Genomic DNA, 16,324 nt, shown 5'->3' on the forward strand with positions numbered 1-16,324 from the left:
CAAGGTGGAGAGTCGATGGTTTGGGCATAAACCATTCATCAAGCATTCCTGAAGAAGGGCTTATACCCTAATCGTCAACTTTTCTGCTCCTCAGATGCTGCCTGACCAACTGTGCTTTTTCAGCACCACACTCTTCGACTCTGATCTTCAGCACCTGCAGTCCTTATTTTCTCAGAGTACTTGAGAGTGCATGGTGAAATAGGACTGAGTCAGCACAGCTTATCAAGGGGAGCTCATGCCTGACAAATCAGTTAGAATTCTTTGAGAAGAGCCAGTGAATGCAATCTATTTGGATTTCCAGAAGGCCGCTGACATGGATAAGAGTCCATGATGTTCAGGTGCAAGGTTGTGGTACAGATAGAGGACTGATGGATTACCAGAAAGTGGAGATAAAGGGGTCTGGGTGGCAGCCAGTTCCTAATGCAGTTCCATAGGGGGCCCTCTTTAGAACCACAACTATTCATGCTATATGTTAATGATCTGAATGAAGGAACTGAGGGCATTGTTGCTAAGTTTGCAGATGATATAAAGATGGTGGGGGGACAGATAGTGTTGAGGAAGTGGCTAGGCTGCAGAAGGACTGGGGCAGGCTGGGAGAGTGGGCAAATAAGTAGCAGATGGAATACAAAGTGGCAAAGTGTGAGGTTATACACTTTGTTCGGAAGAATAGGGGCATGAGCTATTTTCTAAATTGGGGAAAGTTTTGGAAATCTGAAGCACAAGGGGACTTGGGAATCCTAGTTCAGGATTCTCTTAAGGTTAACTGGCAGGTTCATTTGGCAATTAGGAAGGTCAATGTAATGTTAACATAAATTTCAAAACGGCTAGAATACAAGAGCAGAGATAGAACAAAGAACAATATAGCGCAGAACAGGCCCTTCGGCCCTCGATGTTCACCAACCTGTGAACTAATCTAAACGCATCCCCCTACACTTATCCCATCATCATCCAGATGCTCATCCAAGGATTGTTTGAATGCCCCTAATGTGGCTGAGTTAACTACATTGGCAGGGAGGGCATTCCACGCCCTTACCACTGAGTAAAGAACCTGTCTCTGACATCTGTCTTAAATCTATCACCCTTCAACTTGTAGCTATGCCCCTCGTACAAGCTAACATCATCATCCTAGGAAAAAGGTTTTCACTATCTACCTTACCTAATCCTCTGACCATCTTGTATGTCTCTACCAAATCCCTTCTTAGCCTCCTTCTCTCCAATGAGAAAAGGCCCAAATCTCTCAGCCTTCCCCCCAGACCTGGCAATATCCTGGTAAATCTCCTCTGCACCTTTCCCAATGCTTCCACATCCTTCCTGAAACATGGCGACCAGAACTGTACACAATATTCCAAGTGTGGCCATACTAGCGCTTTGTATAGTTGCAACATGTCATCACGGCTCCAGAACTCAATCTCTCTACCAATAACGCCAAACACACCATATGCCTTCTTAATGGCACTATCAACCTGGATGGCAACTTTCAGGGATCTATGTACTTGGACTCCAAGTTCCCTCTGCACATCCACATTATCAAGAATCTTTCCATTGAGTCATTGACCCAGATGTATGGCTGAGGCTGCATAAAGATCTGGCTAGACTGCATTCGGAATAGTATGAGCAGTTTTGTGCCCTGCATCTTAAGGATAATGTGCTGGCTCGGGCGGAAGCGTCCAGACAAGTTTCACAATACTGATCCCAGAGACAAAGAGCTTGGCATACATGGAGCACTTGAAATTCTGGGTCTGTGCTTAATGGAATTTAGAAAGATGAGTCTAGTGTTAACACCACCAGGCTACTGCCAACCCCACCTAACCTCCCATTTTCCTGCATTTGGCCGATATCTTTGTATGCTTTGGTATAGCAAGTATACATTAAAATACTTCTTCAATGTTTCAGCCTCTACCACCCTTAAAAGGAAGGGAGTCTCGTCCCTGCCACCATCATTATTTTTATGAATGCCCATCAGGGGCAGCAGCGGCTCAGTGGTTAGCACTGCTGCTTCAGAGAGCCAGAGACCGAGGTTCAATCCCAGGCTCCCTGTCTGTGTGAACATAGAAAAGTACAGCACAGAACAGGCCCTTAGGCCCACAATGTTGTGCCAAGGTTTAATCCTAATGTAAAATATAATAACTTAATCTACACACCCCCTCAACTCACTGCTATCCATGTGCATGTCCAGCAGTCGCTTAAATGTCCCCAATGACTCTGCTTCCACCACCACCGCTGGCAACGCATTCCATGCATTCACAACTCTCTGCATAAAGAACCTACCTTTGAAGTCCCCTCTACACCTTTCTCCTAATATCTTAAAACTATGACCCCTCGTGCCAGTCAATCGTGCCCTGGGGAAAAGTTTCTGGCTATTGACTCTAACTATTCCATTCATTATCTTGTGTACCTCGATCAGGTCTCCTCTCTTCCTCCTCCTCTCCAGAGAGAGAAAAGTCCGAGCTTATTCAACCTTTCTTCATAAGGCAAGCCCTCCAGTCCAGGCAGCACCCTGATAAACCTTCTTTGCACCCTCTCCGAAGCCTCTGTATCTTTCCTATAGTAGGGTGACCAGAACTGGACACAATATTCCAAGTGTGGTCTCACCAGGGACTTGTAGAGCTGCAGCAAAACTCCTGTTAATGAAAGCCAAAACACCATATGCTTTCTTAACAACCCTATCCTACTTGGGTGGCAATTTTGAGGGATGTATGCACTTGAACACCCAGATCCCTCTGTTCCTCCACACTGCCAAGAGTCCTGTCTTTAATCCTATATTCAGCATTCGAGTTCAACCTTCCAAAACGCATCACTTCACATTTATCCAGGTTGAACTCCATCTGCCATTTCTCAGCCCAGCTCTGCATCCTGTCTATGTCACGCTGTAGCCTGCAATAGTCCTTGAAATAATCAACAGCACATCCAACCTTTGTTTCATCTGCAAATTTACTAACCCACCCCTCAACCTCCTCATCCATTCATTTATAAAAACTACAAAGAGCAGAGGCCCAAGAACAGAGTCCTGCGGGACCCCACTCAACACTGATCTCCAGGTAGAATACTTTCCATCTACAACCACTCTCTGCCTTCTGTCAGCCAACCAATTCTGAATCCAGATAGCCAAATCTCCCTGTATACCATACTTCCTGACTTTATGAATGAGGTGTATGAAGTTTGCGTATTCTCCCAGTGTCTATGTGAATTTCCTCTGGGTGCTCCGCTTTCCTCCCATAGTCCAAAGATGTGCAGGTTAGGTGGATTAGCTATGGGAAATGTAGGGTTACAGGGATAGGGTAGTGGAGCATCTGGGTGGGATGCTCTTTGCAGAGTAGTTGTGGACTTGTTGGGCCAAGTGACCTCTTTCCACACTGTAGGGATTCTACGATGAGGTCTCTACTTCATCCTCTAAAATGACACCAATCCAAACCACAGGATCTGTTATGGAGTTATGTGTCTACACACCAAAGTGTAAGAGAATCAGAGTCCAAAGTCCAGCAGCCTTGTGAGAAATGATTAAAACCAGCTTATTGAGCAGTGCCAGTGTACAACCACTAGAGGAGCTCTAACACAACAGTTCACTGTGGGCCTCTCGTGTCAGAATGTTGTACTACAGTCATTAACAAACTCAAATCAGTTACCTCACAACCACAGGAGGAATGCATTATTTACAGTCTGCAGAGGTGATCTGCCAGCCATTCTTGACCTATTCAGTTCCACAAATAGGAAATGCTGGACTTGAGTGTTATCAAACCAAAACCTGATATCAACCCGTACCTGGTCACCTACGTTGACCTTCCAACAGCCACTTATCCCAAAAGGTTGCTCTTGATGAAGGGATTTAATGTCAGTGAGAATGCAGCATGCAGTAATGGCACTGGACTAGTAATTCAAAAGCCAAAGTTAATACTCTGAAAACACTGATTCAAATATGGTGCCGAGCTCAAACAGCAGGACAGCTGCGCAGACTAGTCAAGCAATAGGCTAACAAACATACCTTGTAGAAACATTCAAGACAACCATCACTATGTACATCCCGTCTACCAGCAGGACATACGCAGCTGAGTTGATGGCACAGTGGTATCCAGTTTGGAGGGAGGTACTCTATGAATAATCAAAATTGACTGCAGATTCCATGAAGTTTCATGGTATCAGGTCAAACATGGGAAAGGAAATTTGATGTTTACCTATTGCCCTCTCTGAGCTGATAAATCAGTATTTCTCTATGTTTAATAGCACTTGAAAGACACAGAGGTGGCAAGGAGACATAATGCAATCTGGTTGGAGGACTTCAAAGCTCATCACCAAGAGTAGCTCAATAGTACCACCACCAATCCAGGTGATCAGGAATTTTCTGCCACACTGGGCCTACAACAGGTCATATGGGAACCAACAAGAATGAAAATCTACCAGACTTGATCCTCACCAACCTGTTGCATATGCAACGGTCCATAACGGTATTGACAGGAGTGACTGCCACAAAGTTCTTATGGCGATGATGTTCTTTTGAGTAAGCATACTATCCGACATGTTGTGTGACATTACCAGCATGCAAAATGGGACAGATTCAGAATAGATGAAACAGCAAAAAGACTGGGTATACATGACAGAGCCTCAAAGGGTCAAAGCAAAACTGGGGTCAATGGGAATTGGGGAAAAACTCTACACAGGTTGGAGACATACCTGTCACATAGTTATAGTTGTTGAAGGTGAGGACATCTCTACAGGAGTTCTTCAGCGTAATGTCCTAGTCCAACCATCTTCAGCTGTTTCATCAATAAATCTTCCTTTTAGGAGTGGGGGAGTTCATCGATGATTTCACAATCTTCAATGACATTCATAACTCTTCAGTTACTGAAGCAGTCCATGTTCAAACGCAGCAAGACCTGGACAACACCCAGGCTTGGGCTGACAAGTGTCAAATAACATTCACACCAGATAAATACCAGGGATTGACTATCCCCCAATAAGAGGCAAACTAACCACCATCCTCTGACTTTAAATGGTGTTACCATCACTGAATCCCCCACTACCAACAGCCCCGGGTTACCACTGACCAGGAACTCAACTGGACTTGCCGTGTAAACGGTGCTACAAGAGCAGGTTAGAGGCTAGAAATATTGCAGCCAGTAATTCACGTCCTGACTTTCTAAAGCCTGTCTACTATCTATAAGACACAAGTCAGGAGTGAGAGGGTGCACTCCCCACTTGCCTGAATGAGGGAAGCTCCAACAACACAAAAAGCTTATACCATCAAGGACAAAGCAGCCCACTCGACTAGCACCACATCCACAAATATGCACTCCCTTCAACACTGATACTCAGTAACAGCAGTGTTTACCATCTACAAGTTGCAGCACAGAAATTCACTAAGGTTTCTCAGATAGCACCTTCTAAACTCTCAATCCCTACAAGTTCCCCTCCGAGCCACTCACCAGACTGACTTGGAAACATTTTGCCGTTCCTTCACTGCTGCTGGGTCAAAATTCTGGAATTCTCTCCCTAAGGGCATTATGGCTCAACTTAGAGCATATGGACTCCAACAGTTTAAGAAGACAGCTCACCGCCACCTTCTCACGGTCAACTAGCGACAGGGAATAAATGCTGGCCCAGACTGCGAGTGAATAAAAGAGAATCAGGAGCAAATTCAGATCAGTAAAAAGGAGGCAAAAACATAACAAGTGACTCTGAAAGCCATAGAAGCCAGGAGGTTAGAAACAGCATAGCCCAAAATTCGTAGTATGTAACACAAAGTGTTTGATGAATAAGGCCAATGAGCTGAGGGTACAGATAATCATGTGACAGCATGATGTAAATGCTACAGTGGTTGAAAGACAGGCAAGGATGGCAGTTCAACATCCCTGTTAGAATGTTTTTTTGGTAGGATACTGAAGAGGATTTAAAGAAAGTAACTGTGTAGTATTATTGGTTAAAGAATCAATTACACCTGCGAGGAGCGGTGATATATTAAACAAAGCATCAAATGAGGCCTCATGGTTTGAGCTCAGAAACAAAAAAAAACAGCCACACTGATAACTATGTACTATAACTCCCAAATGATAAGGGAAAGAGAACAGGAGCAAACAATGTAGACAAATCTATGAGGGGAAAACAACAGAGCAACAATCGTTAGAGATTCAACTATCCAAACGTCAACTGGGATACAAACATTGTGAAACAGCAAAGAATTCTTGAACTGCATTCGAGAATTTCTTTTTAGCCAACATGTAACAAGCTCAAAAAGAGATGTGATAATTCTACATTTAGCCTTAGGAAATGAAGCTTGGTGGTTGGATGAAGTAGCAGTGGGTGACCATTCTGGAGGTGGTGATCTTAAAACAATCAGATGTAATATCATTACAGAAAGGGACAAAGGCTTAACAAAACTACAAATAAAAGGAATTAGAAGTTCTAAATCAAGGGAAGGCCAACTTCACAAAGTTGAGAGATGATCTGGCAAAAATAGCTGAAAGAAGTCAGTATCAAACCCTGGGATGCATTGGAAAGTGAGATTCTACAGGCACAGTGTAGACACAGAAAGATTGGTATCACCAAATCTCGAGGCCCCCTAGGAGTCCACATGCATAAGCAAACACAAAGCAGCAAAATAGACAAGTACCACTATTGGAAACATAAAGGAGTATAAGGAAGTACAGGGGAGAAAAGAGAAAGAAAATCAGGAAAGGAAAAAGAGCATGCAAAAAGGTATTGGCCAGTAAAATTAAGGAAATCCATAGATGTCTTATAAATACATTAAGGACAAGAGGATGACTAAGGAAAGGGTTGAGCCCAGAGATGTACAAGGTAACTTCTCTATGAATGCAGAGATGTGGACAGAGTACTTAAGAAAAACAGAAAACCTGGAGAAACGCCACACATTTGACATGTTCTGTGGGGAGAGAAACAAAAGTATCATTTCCAGTCCAAATCTTCAGGACACTGGATTCAAAACAGTAACTTTGTGCATCTCTCCATAGGCATTTCTGGACCTGCTGCATTTTTCCAGATGTGTGTGTTTTTGTTTCAGATTTTCAGCATCCATATCATTTTGCTTTTATCCTTAATCAGTATTTTGCCTCTGTCTTCACAAAGGAGGGGAACGATACAGACATTCTGCATAAAGAGATCATTGAAATTTAGAGAAAATAAGAGTCATAGAGATGTACAGCATGGAAACAGACCCTTCGGTCCAACCTCCAGTCTTCTGGCACCTCACCTGTGACTATCGATGATACAAATATCTCAGCAAGAGGCCCAGCAATCACTTCTCTAGTTTCCCACAGAGCTCTCAGGTATACCTGATCAGGTCCTGGGGATTTATCCACTTTTAACTGTTTCAAGACATCCAACACTTCCTCCTCTGTAATATGGACATTTTGAAAGATGTCACCATCTATTTCCCTACAGTCTATATCTTCCATATCCTTTTCCACAGTAAATACTGATGCAAAATATTCATTTAGTATCTCCCCCATTTTCTGTGGCTCCACACAAAGGCCACCTTGCTGATCTTTGAGGGGCGCTATTCTCTCCCTAGTTACCCTTTTGTCCTTAATATATTTGTAAAAACCCTTTGGATTCTCCTTAATTCTATTTGCCAAAGCTACCTATGTTCCCATTTTGCCCTCCTGATTTCCCTCTTAAGTATACTCCTACTTCCTTTATACTCTTCTAAGGATTCACTCGATCTTATCTTGTCTATACCTGACATATGCTTCCTTCTTTTTCTTAGCCAAACCCTCAATTTCTTTCGTCATCCAATATTCCCTATACCTACAGCCTTCCCTTTCACCCTGACAGGAATATACTTTCTCTGGATTCTTGTTATCACATTTTTGAAGACTTCCCATTTTCCAGCCGTCCCTTTACCTGCAAACATCTGCCTCCAATCAGCTTTCGAAAGTTCTTGCCTAATACCGTCAAAATTGGCCTTTCTCCAATTTAGAACTTCAACTTTTAGATCTGGTCTATCCTTTTCCATCATTATTTTAAAATAAATGGAAATACTACAGGAACTGACTTCCAAGAAGGTGGATCAAACACCCAGTGCCAATAAATTGTCTCCTAGGCCATAAAAGAGGAGGAAACACAGATGCTTGGGGGATTATTTTCCAATCCTCACTGGATACATACTAGTAAGAGGGGACTGGACATCCACTAACATTGTACCATTATTTAAAAAGAGCAAGAGGAATAGGCCAAATAATTATATGCTGGTCAACCTGGCCACTATGTTGAGCAAATTACTAGAATCGATACTGAGAGACAGGATTGTTTTGTTTATGGAAAGTTGTGTCTTTCTAACTTAATTGAACGTTTTGGGTAAGTAATAGGGACGAAGGTGGTGCAGTGAATGATGTCTATTTGGATTTTAGGAAGGCATCTGATATCATCCACCTACGGCCTGATGCTTTGCATCCCAAAGTACATTTGGAAGTGGCCCTACAAATAGCAGGTGCATTGGTGATCATTTTGCAGCATTGTATAGACTCTGGAAATGCACTGGAGGGTAGTCAATGCATCAGCACTCTTTATAAAAGAATGGAGGGAGAAAACGGGGAACTATAGGTGGGTTAGCCTGACATCAGTGGTGGGGAAAATGCTGCAGTCAATCATTAAGTATATAATAACTGAGCATTTGGCAAGTGGTCACAGACTTGGCCCTAATCAGCATTCATTTACTAAAGGTAAACCATGCTTGATGAACCTTCTGGACTTTTTGAGGATGTTACCTGCAGAGTAAAACAATGGTGAATCATTAGATGTTGCGTATTTGGGCTTGGACAAGTTGGGGCCAGTTCACTAGACATATTCAAGAGGGAGCTGGAAATGACCCTTGCTGCTAAAGGGATCAAGGGGTATAGATGAAAGTGGGAATGAGATACTGAGAAAGCATGATCAGCCATGATCATATTGAATATGGTGCAGGTTCAAAGGGCTGAATGGCCTACTCCAGCACTTATTTTCAGTGTTTACCAGTCAGAAAAATGAAAGTCCATGGGATTTAAAGGAATGTGGTGAATAAGATACAAAATTGGTTCAGTGACAGGAAACAAATGGCAATGGTTGTCCAATGTTTTTTGTAAAGACAAAGCCATTTTCAATGATGCTCAACATGTCCCTTTTAAATCTCTCCCCTCATCTTAAACCTATGCCCTCTAGTTTTGGAATCTTTTACCCTGGGAAAAAGACCTTGGCTATTCATGCGATCCATACCCCTCATGATTTTATAAACCTCTATAAGGTCACTCCTCAGCCATCGATGGTCCAGGGAAAAAAGCCCCAGCCTATTCAGCCTCTCCCTACAGCTCAAACCCTTCAACTCCAGCAACATCCTTGTAAATCTTTTCTGAACCCTTCCAAGTTTCACAACATCATTCCGACAGAAGGGAGACCAGAATTGTACGGTATTTTAAAAATGGCCTCACTGATGTCCTATACAGGTCCTGTTCTTTTTCTCAGGGGGTGGTAAATAGTCTCAACTCCTACGCTTAATGCATTGTCCAAATGCCTTCTTCACCACCCTATATACAGTGATTCCATTTTCAAGAAACTACGCACCTCCATTCCTAGGTGTCTTTGTTCAGAACACTTCCCAGGGCCTTACCATGAACGGGATAAATCCTGCCCTACTGTGCCTTACCAAAATGCAACACTTCACTTTTATTTAATTAAACTCCATCTGCCACTCCTTGGCCCACTGGCCCATCTGATCAAGGTCCTGCTGTACTCTGAGATAACCTCTTTCACTGTCCACTACACTACCAACTTTGGCATCACCTGCAAACTTACTCAGCATAACTCCTATATTCATATTCAATCCTTTATATAAATGATAAAAAGCAGTGAACCCAGCACTGATACTTGCAGCACACCACTGGTCAACCAAAATGGGAAAAGGACTGGCTTAAAAGCCAAATACTGTTGAAAGATTGCTTCACTGTTTAAAAGCAAGTTACTGACACCCACTGAAAATGCTGTTTACAAGCAGTGGAGAAAGCTTAGTTGCAGACAAGCTGGAGTCAGGGTTCACAGTACAAATGGAGCTTTTATCAACAAGTCGCTGATTGGTATGTGGAATAGTGACCAATTATCAAAGACAGAGGCCTCCTTCCTCTGAATAACTATGTGACAGATTTCCAGGTAACTGGAACATTTGGGGGGGGGAGGGGATGTTTTGAGAAGATTTGTAGCTCAGGTTGAGGTTCTGGATGTACGTTTGCTCGCTGAGCTGGAAAGTTTGTTTTCAGACGTTTCATCACCATACCTAGGTAACATCAGTGAGCCTCCGGATGAAGCACTGGTGGTATGGTCCACATTTTATTTATGTGTCTAGGTTTCCTTGGGTTGGTGATGTCATTTCCTGTTCTTTTTCTCAGGGGTGGTAAATGGGATCCAAGTCAATGTTTTTGTTGATAGCGTTCCGGTTGGAATGCCATGCTTCTAGGAATTCTCACGCATGTCTATTTGGCTTGTCCTAGGATGGATGTGTTGTCCTAATCGAAGTGATGTCCTTCCTCATCTGTATGTGAGGATACTAGTGAGAGAGGGTCATGTTGTTTTGTGGCTGGTTGATGTTCATGTATCCTGGTGGGTAGTTTTCTGTCTGTTTGTCCAATGTAGTGTTTGTAACAGTTCTTGCAAGGTATTTTCAAAATGACATTAGTTTTGCTTGCTGTCTGTAAAGGGTCTTTCAAGTTCATTAGCTGCTGTTTTAGTGTGTTGGTGGGTTTGTGGGCTACCATGATGCCAAGGGGTCTGAGTAGTCCGGCAGTCATTTCCGAGATGTCTTTGATGTAAGAGAGAATGGTTAGGGATTCTGGACGTGTTTTGTCTGCTTGTTTGGGTTTATTGCTCAGAAATCGGCAGACTGTGTTCCTTGGGTACCCATTCTTTTTGAATACACTGTATAGATGATTTTCCTCTGCTCTTTGTAGTTCCTCTGTGCTGCACTCTGTGGTGACGCATTGAAAGAGTGTTCTAATGCAGCATCGCTTATGGAACTTGGGATGATGGCTCCTGTAGTTCAGTACTTTGTTTGTATGTGTTGTTTTCCTGTAGATGTTGGTTTGAAGTTCTCCATTGGTTGTTCGCTCTACTGCCACATCTGGGAATGGCAGTTTGTTATTGTTTTCCTCCTCTTTAGTGAATTTTATGCCAGTAAGGGTATTATTGATGGTCTTGAAGGTTTTCTCTAATTTGTTTCATCCACGTAGCAGACCCAAAGTTTGGGTTGGATGGTTGGCAGAGCTGTTTGTTTTAGTCTCTGCATTACTGCAGGGATATGGGCCAAGTGCTAGCAGGTGAGACTGGATTGGGTTGGGCTTTCTGGTTGGCATGGACAAGTTTGACCAAAGGATCTATTTCCATGCTGTACATCTCTATGAACCTCAACCTGAGCCACAAATCTTCTCAAAACCTGCTTATGGGAGATTATAATTTAAGGGTAAGGGGCAGAAGATTCAGAGGGGGTATGAGGAAAAAAAAATCTTCTGACTCAGCAAGTGGTGGAAATCTGGAATGCACTGCCTGGAAAGGTAGTGGAGGCCTGAAACCTTACAATCATCAAAAAATGTTTGGATGTGCACTTCAAATATCATAACGTTCTAGATATGGCACATGTGCAGGAAATTAGTATTCGTGCACTTTTAGTGATGGTTATGTCAGTGCAGGCTTGATGGGCAGAAGGGCCTTTTCTGCAAGGTAGGAATCTAAGAATCACCACCTGCCAGAAAGAGATTGCTTTCAACTGCAGCATCTGAGCAACACATCCCTCTTTAAAATGCAGGGCTGCTTACACCTCCCTTTAAACCATGACCAAGACATGTTTTCAAAAAAAGAGATGATTGGTCCCAAGGGGCAAGCAGAGCTCTCCTGGCCATATCCTCCACCGAGTGTTTCTTTTTCCTTTGGGCTAATCCCATGCTTGACAAGTCAGAAGTGTGGTGCTTCTCTCTTTCTCGCTTGCTCTCTCTCCTCAAACTCTCCCGTTGTAAAGAGACTACTTTTAAGAGGCGATTGTATTCTGCACAGCTTTTGAAAATGAGTTCCCTGAATTCCAGCCAGTGGAAATTAGTTCTTGACAGTGTAATTTTTTTTTGTGTTGCAAGCAATTTGCGAACCAGACTACTTAATTTAGGGACCAAACCTCAAATAAATATCCCAGATGGATATGAAAGCAATATATTGGTACACGAAACTGCTAGACCTGCAAACCTGCAAATGTTCACTCTTTAGTTTACCACAGGTGGTGAGGTCTTGCCAAGCGTTTCATATTATTACACCAAACAATTCAGAGATGCCTCCGTGATCAAAGGTAAGGAATTACCTAACATTGAACCTTGAACAGACTTCATGGTTCTGAAGAGAGGGAAGCTTTCATTTTCACCACCACTCAGATCACAATTTACAATACAGTGCACATCACAGATTTCATTTGAGAGGACAGTCTGAGGTTGATGTATGCATAATGAAATCATCAGCATGGTTTCATGAGGGGACTATCATGAGACAAATTTATTACAGCATTTTGAGGAGGTAACAAGCAGGTTATAGGTAGTGGAACCAGAAGATTTCCAAAAGGCATTCGATAAGTGAACTTTTTTGGCAACTTAATAAGGTAAAAAAGCCCATAGTGCTGGATGAAGATTGGAGATACAGTGGACAACAAAGGTGGTTACCTCAGAGTACAACAGGATCTTGATCAAATGGGCTAATGGACCGAGGAGTGGCAGATGGAGTTTAATTTAGACAAATGTGAGGTGTTGCATTTTGTAAAGGCAAATCAGGGGAGAGCTTGTACACTTAATGGTAAGGTCCTGGGAAGTGCTGCTGAACAAAGAGACTTTGGAGTGCAGGTTCACAACTCCTTGAAAGTTGAGTCACAGGCGAATAAGATAGTGAAAAAAGCATTTGGTATGCTTGCCTTTATTGGTCAGTGCATTGAGTATCAGAGTTGGGAGATCATGTTGCTGCTGCATAGGACATTGGTTCGGCCACTTTTGAAATATTGTGCGCAGTTCTGGTCTCTCTGCTATAGGAAAGCTGTTATGAAACTTGAAAGGGTCCAGAAAAGATTTACAAGGACGTTTCCAAGGGTTGGAGATGTATGGAAAGGCTGAATAGGCCGGGGTTATTTTCCCTGGAGATGAGGGGTAACTTTATGGAGGTTTATGAAATCATGAGGGGCATGGATAAGGTAAATAGACAAGGTATTTTCTCAGGCATGGGGGTGTCCAAACTAGAGGGCATAGGTTTAAGGCGAGAAGAGAAAGATTTAAAAGGGACCTAAGAGGCAACTTTTTCATGTAGAGGGTGGTGCGTGTATGAAATGAGCTGTCAGAGGAAATGGTGAAGGCTAGTACAATCACAACATTTAAAAGGCATCTGGATAGGTAGGTGAACAGGAAGGGTTTAAAAAGACACGGGCCAAATGCTGACAAATGGGACTAGATTTATTTAGGATACCTGATTGGCATGGAAAGTTGGATCGAAGGGTCTGTTTCTGTGCTGTACATTGCTCTGACTCTATGTACACATATGAGGAAAGATTGAATAAGCCACGGGTGTTTTCCTTAAACCAGAAAAGTCTGAGGGGTGGCTTAACTGAAATGTTCAAAATAAGCGTTGTTTGTACAATGTGAACAGAAAAGACCTGTTTCCCTTCAATGAGAGCTCAATTACCAGAGGGCACAGACTTAATTTGACTGATAGGAGAAATTAGAGGGGAGAAAGTGAGGACTGCAGATGCTGGAGATCAGAGCTGAAAATGTGTTGCTGGAAAAGCGCAGGTCAGGCAGCATCCACGTTTTGGACATGATTCCTGAAGAAGGGCTCATGCCCAAAACGTCGATTCTCCTGCTCCTTGGATGCTGCCTGACCTGCTGCACTTTTCCAGCAACACATTTTCAGCAGAAGAATTAGAGAGGTCTTGAAGAAAAGCCTTTTCACCCAGATAGTGGTGGGTGTGTAGGATTCACTATGCAGTTTGGTGGTTGAGGCAAAAAAACCTCAAATCAGTTAAAAAGAACCTGGATCTATGCATGAAAGGTTGCAACCTGCGAGCCTATGGGTCAGGATCATGCAAGTGGGATGGGAATGGGTGGCACAGCCATGATAGATGGAACATCCATTTTCTATGAAGGAAGTTGCACATCTCAGTCAGAAACAGTCAAGACCTTATTTTGGGACTATCATCCATCCTTGTAATACATCGCCAAATGGCCAGTTAGATATGGGGAAGTGACAGGATATAGTGAATTTATCGGGAAGATTTTTCTTGTGAAGAAACAAAGGGATCGGTTAAAGGTGTCTGCTTTAATGCAAGGGGCGTCCGAAATAAGAGCGACGAGCTTAGAGCATGGATCAGTACTTGGGACTATGATGTTGTTGCCATAACAGAGATGTGGGTTTCACTGGGGCAAGAATGGTTGCTAGATGTTCCAGCGTTTAGAACATTTAAAAAGAACAGGGAGGGTGGAAAAAGAGGAGGGGGTGTAGCATTGTTAATCAAAGTGTGCATCACAGCTACAGAAATGAAGGCCGTTGAGGAAGGTTTGTCTACTGAGTCAGAACGGGTCGAAGTTAGGAACAGCAAAGGGAGAAGCCACTTCATTGGGGGTTTTCTACAGATCATCTAATAACAGGAGGGAGATTGAACTACTCCTAGGCCAGCAGAATTTGGAAAAATGCAGATGTATTTGGGTTGTTGTTATGGGTGATTTCAACTTTCCCAATATTGACTGGAATCTCCTTCGTGCAGATGGTTTGGATGGAGCTGTTTTTGTCAGGTGTGCTCAGGAGAATTTCTTTACTCAGTATGTAGACAGGCCGACAAGGAGAGGGGCCATTTTGGATTTGGTGCTCGGCAATGAGCCAGGACAGGTGTCAGATCTTGCGATGGGAGAGCACTTTGGTGACATTGACCACAACTGCCTCACATTTACCATAGCCTTGGAGAGGGAAACGAGCAGTTACCAAGGGAAGATATTTAATTGTGGAAAAAGAAAACTATGATACTTTAGACAGGTGTTGGGAAGTACAGATTGGGAGCAACTGTTCCACAGGAAGGGCACAGCAGACATGTGAAGACTATTTAAGGAGCAGTTGTTGCGAGTGATGCACGAATTTGTCCCTCTGAGACGGGTAAGAAGGGGTAAGATTAAGGAGCCTTGGATGACAAGAACAGAGGAGCTTCTCGTCAAAAGGAAGAAGGCAGCTTACGTAAAGTGGAGGAAGCAAGGATCTGGCACAGCTTTTTTTGCAGGATTACAGGCTTACTTGAAAGGAGCGCAGAAATGGACTGAGGAGAGCCAGGAGGGGGCACGAGAAAGGCTTAGTAGGAAGGATTAGGGAGAAACCAAAGACATTTCACACATACATGAGGAACAAGAGAATGATCAAGGAGAAGGCGACTGACTGTGTGGAGTTTGCACGTTCTCCCCGTGTCTGCGTGGGTTTCCTCCGGGTGCTCCGGTTTCCTCCCACAGTCCAAAGATGTGCAGGTCAGGTGAATTGGCCATGCTAAATTGTCCGTAGTGTTAGGTAAGAGGTAGATGTAGGGGTATGGGTGCGTTACGCTTCGGTGGGGCGGTGTGGACTTGTTGGGCCAAAGGGCCTGTTTCCACACTGTAAGTAATCTAAAAAAAAAGGGTGGGGCCGATCAGGGGTAGCGGAGGGAACTTGTGCCTAGAGTCTGGGCATATAGAGGAAGCCCTAAAGTAGTTTTTTGCTTTGGTTTTCACGAAGGAAAGGGACCTTGTTGTGAATGAGAGCTTTGAGGAGCTGGGATATGGGCTTGAATAGATCAAGATTGAAGAAGTTGACGTGCTGGAAACTTTGGCAAACATTAAGATTAATAAGTCCCCAGGGCCAGACCAGATTTATCCCAGGATGCTCTGGGAAACAAGAAAGGAGGTTGCTAAGCCGCTGGCAAAGATCTTTGCTTCCTCTCACTCCATGAGAGTCGTACCAGAGGATTGGAAGGAGACAAATGTTGTTCCTCTTTTCAAGAAGGGGAATACGGCAATCCCTGGCAATTACAGACCAGTCAGTTGTACGTCTGTGATCAGGAAGGTTTTGAAAAGAATTCCGAGGGACAGGATTTATGATTATTTGGAAAAACATAGCGTGATTAAAGGTAGTCAGCATGGCTTTGTGAGGGGTACGTCATGCCTCATAAATCTTAATGAGTTCTTTGAGGAGGTGACGAGACAGGTCAACAAAGGTCGAACAGTGAATGTAGTGTATATGGACTTCAGCAAGGCATTTGATAAAGTTCCCCATGGTAGGCTCATTCATAAAGTCAGGAAGTATGGGATACAGGGAGATCTGGCTGTCTGGA

At 43.3% G+C, this 16,324-nt stretch overlaps 1 protein-coding gene across 3 annotated transcripts in view; it reads right to left on the reverse strand.

Annotated features, from left to right (window-relative positions):
• chd6 (chromodomain helicase DNA binding protein 6) overlaps window positions 1-16,324 on the reverse strand; it is a 255,925-nt gene that overhangs the window by 203,602 nt on the left and 35,999 nt on the right. The gene's annotated exons all lie outside the window — the stretch shown is intronic.

This window comes from Chiloscyllium punctatum, chromosome 37 (genome assembly GCF_047496795.1).
Source record: "Chiloscyllium punctatum isolate Juve2018m chromosome 37, sChiPun1.3, whole genome shotgun sequence".
NCBI lineage: Eukaryota > Metazoa > Chordata > Chondrichthyes > Orectolobiformes > Hemiscylliidae > Chiloscyllium > Chiloscyllium punctatum.